This window comes from Miscanthus floridulus, chromosome 6 (genome assembly GCF_019320115.1).
Source record: "Miscanthus floridulus cultivar M001 chromosome 6, ASM1932011v1, whole genome shotgun sequence".
Taxonomy (NCBI): Eukaryota; Viridiplantae; Streptophyta; class Magnoliopsida; order Poales; family Poaceae; genus Miscanthus; species Miscanthus floridulus.
Genome location: NC_089585.1, coordinates 59,794,924 through 59,802,888, shown reverse-complemented (window position 1 = coordinate 59,802,888; position 7,965 = coordinate 59,794,924). Strand labels below are relative to the sequence as shown.

General features: G+C 42.6%; 1 non-coding gene across 1 annotated transcript; it reads right to left on the bottom strand.

Annotated features, from left to right (window-relative positions):
• Positions 1–787: 787 nt before the first annotated feature.
• Positions 788–894, bottom strand: LOC136461976 (small nucleolar RNA R71). Its single transcript, XR_010760509.1, has one exon. It is a non-coding gene; the product is annotated as a small nucleolar RNA R71 (small nucleolar RNA).
• Between the last annotated feature and the right edge of the window lie 7,071 nt (positions 895–7,965).

The following is a 7,965-nucleotide window of genomic DNA, read 5'->3' as shown; positions in this document are numbered from 1 at the left end:
CAATAGTAAGCGTGGCAATAGAGGATCCAAGTATAGCAACCAAGTATTGATCGTGACAACCAAATCTTTGTCGTGGCAATAGAGGGTTCCACCAATAACAACCACAGAGATAGTGTGGCAATAAAAAGGCCACCTGTAGCAACCGAATATTTATCGTGGCAACAGAGGATTCCACCTATAGCAACCAAAGAGATAGTGTGGCAATAGAGGGTACATCTATTGCAATACTATTGATGCATGGCAATAAGGTCTATTGCAGCACCCATTGTCGTTGCTGGTGCACCTATTGCCACTCTTTGGGTATGTGGCAATAGATATCTCTAGCAACACCAGGTGTTACTATTGCAACACCCATGGTGGTTGCTTATACTATGACTTGTAACACTTTTTGGCCTATTGCAACACTTTTAGACCATTGCATCAGGGGTAAAGCCTTGTAGAAGTGTTACTAGAGCAAAAAAAAGTGTTATAGCAAAAATCATTGTAACACTAGATAAATGTTCCTATAGACAAGTAAATGTGTTACAATAAATCAGTCTATAGTAATATGGCTAATTGGAACATAAAGAAAAATGTGTTACTAAGAGAGCGAGTAACACTTTTCCAACCTATAGTAACATAAGTTGGTGTTACTATATCCCTATGATGTAGTAGTGTTCGCCTTTTCCCATTCTCTCTGCTCAAGAAGGCGAAGCAATGGTTTTATGCCAATAAGGATGAAGCCACCACTTGGGAGAAGTGCACCAATGCATTCCTTAAGAAGTTTTTCCTGATGGGCAAGACCAAAGCCCTTCATGGAAAAATTTCTAGCTTCCAACAACAGTCTGATGAGACGATTCCCGAAGCACGGGAGTGCCTCCAGGAGTACATTCATGCTTTTCCTCATCATGGAATAGAAGATTGGCTCCTAATCTAAGGTTTCTACCATGGTTTGACTAGCATGGCCCGTAGTCACCTGGATGTTGCCGCTGGAGGAGCATTCCTTCAACACAATGTGAAGGATGTCAAGGACCTCATCGAAAAGATGGTGGTTAACCATGGATGGAATGAAGAACGCCTCTAGCCAAAGAAGAGAGATATGCACACCATCAATGAGGTGGACATGCTCTCTGCCAAGATGGTCCTCTTGATGAAAAAGATTGAAGAAGGTTCAAAAAGGAACAAGAGTTCATCCAACTCCACGCCACTGCATGAGCCACTGAAGCAGACCCCTAGTGCGAGGTATGTGGCAGAGATGATCATTCAGGCAACCATTATTCCAAAACAAGGGAAGACATGAACTTCATCAACAACAACAACAATGGGTACTGATCCCTACAATAAGGAGGATGGAATTAGCGCCCCTTCTACCAAGGTAATGGAGGTAATGGTTATAATAATAATTTCAATAATTCTTACAATAACCAACCTTCTTTGAAAGATCTTGTCTTAGGCCAGTCAAAAATCAATGATGGCATTAATAAAAAGATGATGGATAATGATAAGATTCTTGAAAACCTTAGTAAGAAAATGGACAACTTTTCCTCTATCGTTAAAAATCTATTGAGCCTTAATAAAATGTTAGAAACACAATTAGCTCAATTAGCAGCCGCTGTCCCATCCTATGAACAAGGTAAGATCCCTAGGAAACCTGAGGATCCAGTTGAATTTGTTAACTTGGTCACAACAAAGTATGGTAAGCCTCCACTCCGATCAAATTGGGGCAATCTTCTCGATCCTCCCTTCATCACCAAGAAGGAAGATCCAGGCCATCCAACGATCGAGTGCTCAATCGGACCATAGACCTTCCACAACACCTTCTGTGACCTTGGATCAGGCGTCAACATCATGTCCAAGGTAACTTATGATAATTTGCTAGGGAGGCCCTTGTCCCCAACATATGTTCGTTTGTAGATGGCGGATCAAACAATCAGGTTCCAGGAGAGACTAGCATGGGACATCCTGGTGAAAATCCAGCATGAATACGTCCCGACCGACTTCCTCATCCTAGACATGGGAGAAGATGAAGACATTCCCCTCATCCTAGGAAGGTCGTTCCTCTACACCATGAACTGCGGTCGTCTACATGGGATCCGACCAAATCCATTTCCATTTCCCAGGAAGGAGGGTAAAATGCTCTTTCAATGGTTATAAAGCTAACAAGCAGATTAAGGCGGTCCATCCCAAAAGGAGGTCTCAGCCAACAAGGTGCCAAGAGAACAAGAAGGACAAATAGGCCAAAGAGGCCAAACAAGTCAAGGAGGATAAACCCGCCGAACCAAAACTACAACCTAAACCTCAAAAGGTTTGGTAGGAGAAGGAAGTGCACACATCTCAGTCTCCATCTCCGGGACCGACCTGAATCACCTGAAGCATGAACATGACGGAGAAGTCTTGTTCCAAGGACTTAAAACAAGGAGCCCTCATCGATAGGTAAATTAGTAGTTATCCCATATTTAAATTATGTATTTTCTTTTACATTTTCATTATGCATCATTCATTTGCATATTTCCTTTTGAATTCTACATGTTTAAGTTTTGACCTAACTTAATTCCACACTAAATACAACCTTAAGATTAGTCTTCCACAAAAATTTGAGCTAGTGGAGGGACCAAGGTGGGGTTGGCCGACCCCACTATGGTGCCATCTGCCCCTGTTGCACCTTGGCACACTATTTCTCATTGACCTTAATAACGGAGGATATCTGAAAAATCTTGGAGGCATCTTTTGTGGGTCGGTCGACCTAGCCATGACCCTTCCCATCAGATCCTTGTCTACCATTTTTCTTTATTCTATGCCCAATGCACCTCCACCACTCAAAGTTGGCAGAAGGAGGCATAAGGGGGTGGGCAACCTATATATGGTGCAACCAGCACCTCCCTTCCTTGCATATAAAGGCCATGCAAGGGGAGCTCATCTCCACGCTCAAACCTTTAGAAACATTTTGAGCTCCCCATCTCCCTCCTTCTCCCAAGCTTAGTGATTAACTAATCTCAAGCTTAATTCATAGTTAGCCACTTAAACAAAAACCCAAACCGATTTGTTATTTTGCCTTTGCATTTTAGTTGCATTTCCAAAGCTTGTCTTGCTTTAATCACTCTCTCAAGAATGGTTTGTGGAGTGTCATTACCCACAAGAATGATTTTGTGGAGGCAACCACACCCCGCAAGGACTACTAACACTTGGACGACTAACGCTAATGCTAATCCTTGTTGTCCTAGTGTGTTCTTGTGTTTATTCATGTGTAGGAAAATGAAGAACCCAGTCACATCAGCAATCAAGAAGATGAAGGGTGCCATTGGTGGGAGCTCTTCAAGATGCTCCCACCATTCTGATGGCGACTCCCGAGGAAGGAGAATGGGAGCTTCTGCCCTGTTTCTCCTAGGAGGACTCACCAAATGATGAACAAGGCTGAGAGGAGCAAACTACACCAAGTGAAGATCAACGCCATGGTGCACGTATGGTGTCCCTGATGAGAGCACTAGATCCTAAGAGTGGTCGCTTGTTCAACCAATAAGAGTACCAAAGGCTCTATCTAGGGAGCGCGCATATGAGCACACCGAGGTAATTGATCCTGCTCTCCTCAGCAGCTCAGGTATGGATATGGAATTCACCACTATCTTTTCTACAATTGGTTGGGAAAGTTTCTGGCAAATTGATGAACGAGGAATAAAACTTCTTACCATAGAGTTCTTATGCTCTCTACAAATTACTCATGATGGACTTTATTTTCATATGTTCAATCAAGAGTATAATCTTACTTGGAGACAATTAAATGTTGCTCTTGGTTTCGATGATGCAAAGTTGCTAGACTTAGACCATGCCACCTATAGGTTCAAGAAAGTTGAGTTTTGGGAAGCTATAATAGACTCTCATAATTGCTCTAATCTAAGACCTAATGAAATCCATAATCCTACCTTGTGTTTTCTTCATTATTGGATAGCGATCACTCTTTTTCCTGGCAATGATGTTCACTCACTAAGCAAGGAAGAATTAAAATTGTTGTATGCCATGAACCATAAAATTCGTGTTTCACCTGTCAAGCTCTTAGTTGCTTTTTGGCAAGGAGTGTTTAGTAGAGAGGGACCCATTGAGTTCACCTCTCTAATCACTCGCATTGCCAACACAATGGACCTGCTAGATGGTGCACATCCATTTGAGTTCATAACTACAGATAGGGGCATAATCACTGAAGAATATTTTATACATGCCCACATGCTAAAAAGAGGTCCAAGGGGCGGACTAAAAATGATTTATCATGGCCATACAGCTGAAGTCCCTCTCCCAAATGAGAAACATCAGCTGTACAGGGTCCTCCAACTAACCTTTGATTTGGACCTTGAGGCGGGACTGCCGAAGTTTTGCAGGTACTGACAGGGTGACACAAGGCATGTCATGGGCTGCTCAATTTGAACAAGGTGGACACCTCATGAGCTATAGGAGGTGATGATGAAGAAGATGGTGATGAGGCAACATCAAGTGCCATGGACATATCAGGGTCTAGGGGCATGCCTCCTCTGCGTCCACCATGTGCCCACGGTGCACAAGCTTCCTTCTCATCCAGCATGTGATAGGGAATATTGTGGGCATTGGTAGGAGATGGATCAGCTTGCCAATGGGATGGGCTGAGCTACGCATTGAACAAGAAGCCACCCTTGATGTGATCCGACAAAAAGCCCAACACATTCAAGCTCTTCAAGAAGAACAAAACCGAACAATGGGTAGGATGGTTGGAATTCTACCCACCACCACATCTAGACAGTGAGCAAAAGGCAAGCTTGGGGAGGTTCTCTCCCCCACTAAGGCCTTGTTTGGATGCGCATGTATTTATCTCAATCCACATGTGTTGAAGTGGAACTAAACTAAGTTCCATTCCTATTCTACTCCAACACATGTGGATTGAAGTGAATACACATGCATCCAATCAAGGCCTAAGGTAAGTATTCTCTACCTTTGCATGATGCATTTTACTTTGCTCATTTTATTTCCATCATTCCATTGCATTATAAAAAACTGAATATGATAAAAAGACCAAAAATATTTCTCTTTGCTTATATATGCTTCATGCATGTTTATCTTCCTCATGGAAATGATGAATAGTTGCTCTGTTAATGTTTCTATAGTACCTAGTTTACAGCTTGATATTTTTCTAAGTATGGATTACTTGGCTCATATGAAACCATCATGAACCTTAAACTTTGTGGGTTGCAAGTGCTGTAACTAAGTCTAGGTTATTGTGAGACATGAAATAGTGAGACAAGAGCTGCTATAATATTGTTCCAAACATGTATGACTATTGGAGTTTTATTTCTTAAAATGATGAAAAACCTTATTGTTCCTCAATGGTGATAAATTCCTACCAAAGCCATATATGCTCTTTCATGACATAAGCTACTAGCTTTGTGTTGAGTTTTGTCCAGTTTTGTTGACCCTTGTTGAGAGACTTATCATGCTCCCAAGATCAAGATCATGTACACACCACATACATGTGCTACTTCTACACTAGAAGTATGCAAAAACATGCCTTCTGTTTTCCATCATAATAATTGCTCCATGCTCTAAAAGTGTGATCTCTTTCTAAGTATGGTTTTAGTAAAAGAGACATGGGGTATACAAAGTACACTTTCTCTAGAAAAAAATGTGTGAGCACATGAAGGCTCATAAAGAAAAGTGATGCTAGCCATTATGGGGGTATGGCCCTCGGTATCCACAAGACAAGACGTGGGCTACACCATCAGAGGTGGCCCAGCCAACAAGATCAAGGCATGCATGACACTAGTCGACGTGCACCGCAAGATATTATATAGTACCAAATAGGATACTTTCCTTGTAACCCTACCCCTCCAGAGTATATAAGGAGAGGCAGGGGTCCCCTAGTCGCTAGATCTCCATAGATCTACATGGTCATCCAAATCAATACAATACACCAAAGACACAGGACATAGGGTATTACATCGATCAGACGGCCTGAACCTGTCTAAATCTGCTGTCTCTACGCCTTGTGTCACCATCCGGTTCTTGATTACACGCACCTCCACCTGACAAATCTACCATCACAGGACACCCCTTGGTGGACTGTTCGAGCATCTTTTGTTGACAGTTGGCGCACCAGATAGGGGCTATGCGCTTGATCCCATGGCGAGCCAGATGGCATACCTCAAGATGTGCGTCGTTTGTGGAACTCGACGGATCGTGGCAACAAGCTTCGACATCCAGAGTATCGGCTTTTCTCACTACGCCATATGACATGATTCCATGGCGATATCTTGCAGCGTCCCAGCAGATGCCAAATCCAAATTGGCAAGCAGTTAGCTAATTTCCGAGCATGACACAGAGGGCAGCCACCAACAGCGCCGCCACGGCAATTACCCTTCACACAAGATCCAACCAGCCTGGAGTCATATTGCATGGTAACATGCACGATGCCTCGGTCTCCATAGCCTCAAGAGTCAATACTCGATCAATAGATGAAGTGATGATCTATGCCACCATACAAGCTAAATGTAGTTTCCATATACGACAACAAGCCAATAAGGAAGGAGCAAGATAGAAGAAGGCATGCAAGCTAATCATGCATCATGTACAGTCTAATCCTGCTTGCTGTTTTCATCCAATGACTACTCGATCCAGAGGCTACCAAGATGTGCACAAATTTCTACATGTGCCCATGAGGCACTGCTGCTGCTCAGCCCCAATTCCCTAGACTCTGTCAAGGTCATCACCAGGATGGATGATTTGTCTTCAGCACTAGCCCACTGATCGCCACTGGCCTCTGTTGACTACCTGATGAGACTTGACGTCGATGCATCTTGTGACAACAAAGCCCTCTGACGTCGACATGATCGCCTAGATGAGCTAAGCGAGTTGCCCGCATCGCCTGACCACTAATATAAGAATGACGTCACCTAGACTACTTACTCCAACCACCTGCCGCGTCGCAATGATGATCGTCGCCACGATGATAGGCCAAAAAGCTCGAGGGCCGACAACTTCATCAATGCCGACCAGATAACACAATATGCTACTGACCAGACATTATGTCTAAAACTAAGTCATGCTTTAATATTTTTCTAAATATTCTCCAATCTTCGTATATCGCCATAATATTTCTCTGAGCTGTTTTCTCCATGTTTGCTCTCCAAACAATTTTCTGAACCCCCGAACTAGTCATGTTGACACTCGGATGTCCCTAGAGATGGCCCTGTCTCTGGCTCCTCCCTACACGTGCAGGAGCATCTGCCCTCTATGTTACGGGTGGTCGACAGCGGCTCCTTAGCGACGCTTTGTTCTTCCTACATGCACATGGGCTCCACGCTCTGCGTTATGGTTAACTGGGCTAGCTAGGGCTAAGACTCAGCTACACACTTACTGTTTGGGCTGGTTTATATTAAATATAAATACATCTTTAGACCAACTGATCGCCGAGCTACGCTATTTCATCGCCATTGCTGATTTTTCTTCAGAGTTTATATATTTTTACATCATGTACTACCCATTCTACATATTTGTATCATAGGATCATCGTCCAGGTGATCGGATCACCTGGTGCTCAGACTTCTCCACCGATCAACTGGTCGAACCGCTTGGTTCATGGACTCCGTGTAACACCTCGATGTTTAAATATTAAAATCATGCCATGTCATCATATGCATAGCACATCATTCATGTGTTAGTGAAAATTTTGATATGCATACACTAAAACAAGTTTACCATTATGTTATATGTGTTGACTTGTATGGCTTGAATTGAGTTAAAAATTCTTTGTATTGGATTGAATTTCCGAAAACACTGATTTTCAGTATTTAAATTCTACCCTAAAAACCCATTTCAAAATCTAAGCATATTTTGGGGTTGAGCCTAAAAGAAAAAGTGTAGAACTTGTTAAGTTATACAAAGTTGGTTTTTGAAGTTTTCAAAGTTGTTATGAAAAATTTGAAGTAATTTGAAAAGGCGAAATTCTTTAAATGTCCCCTATTTGAATTCAAA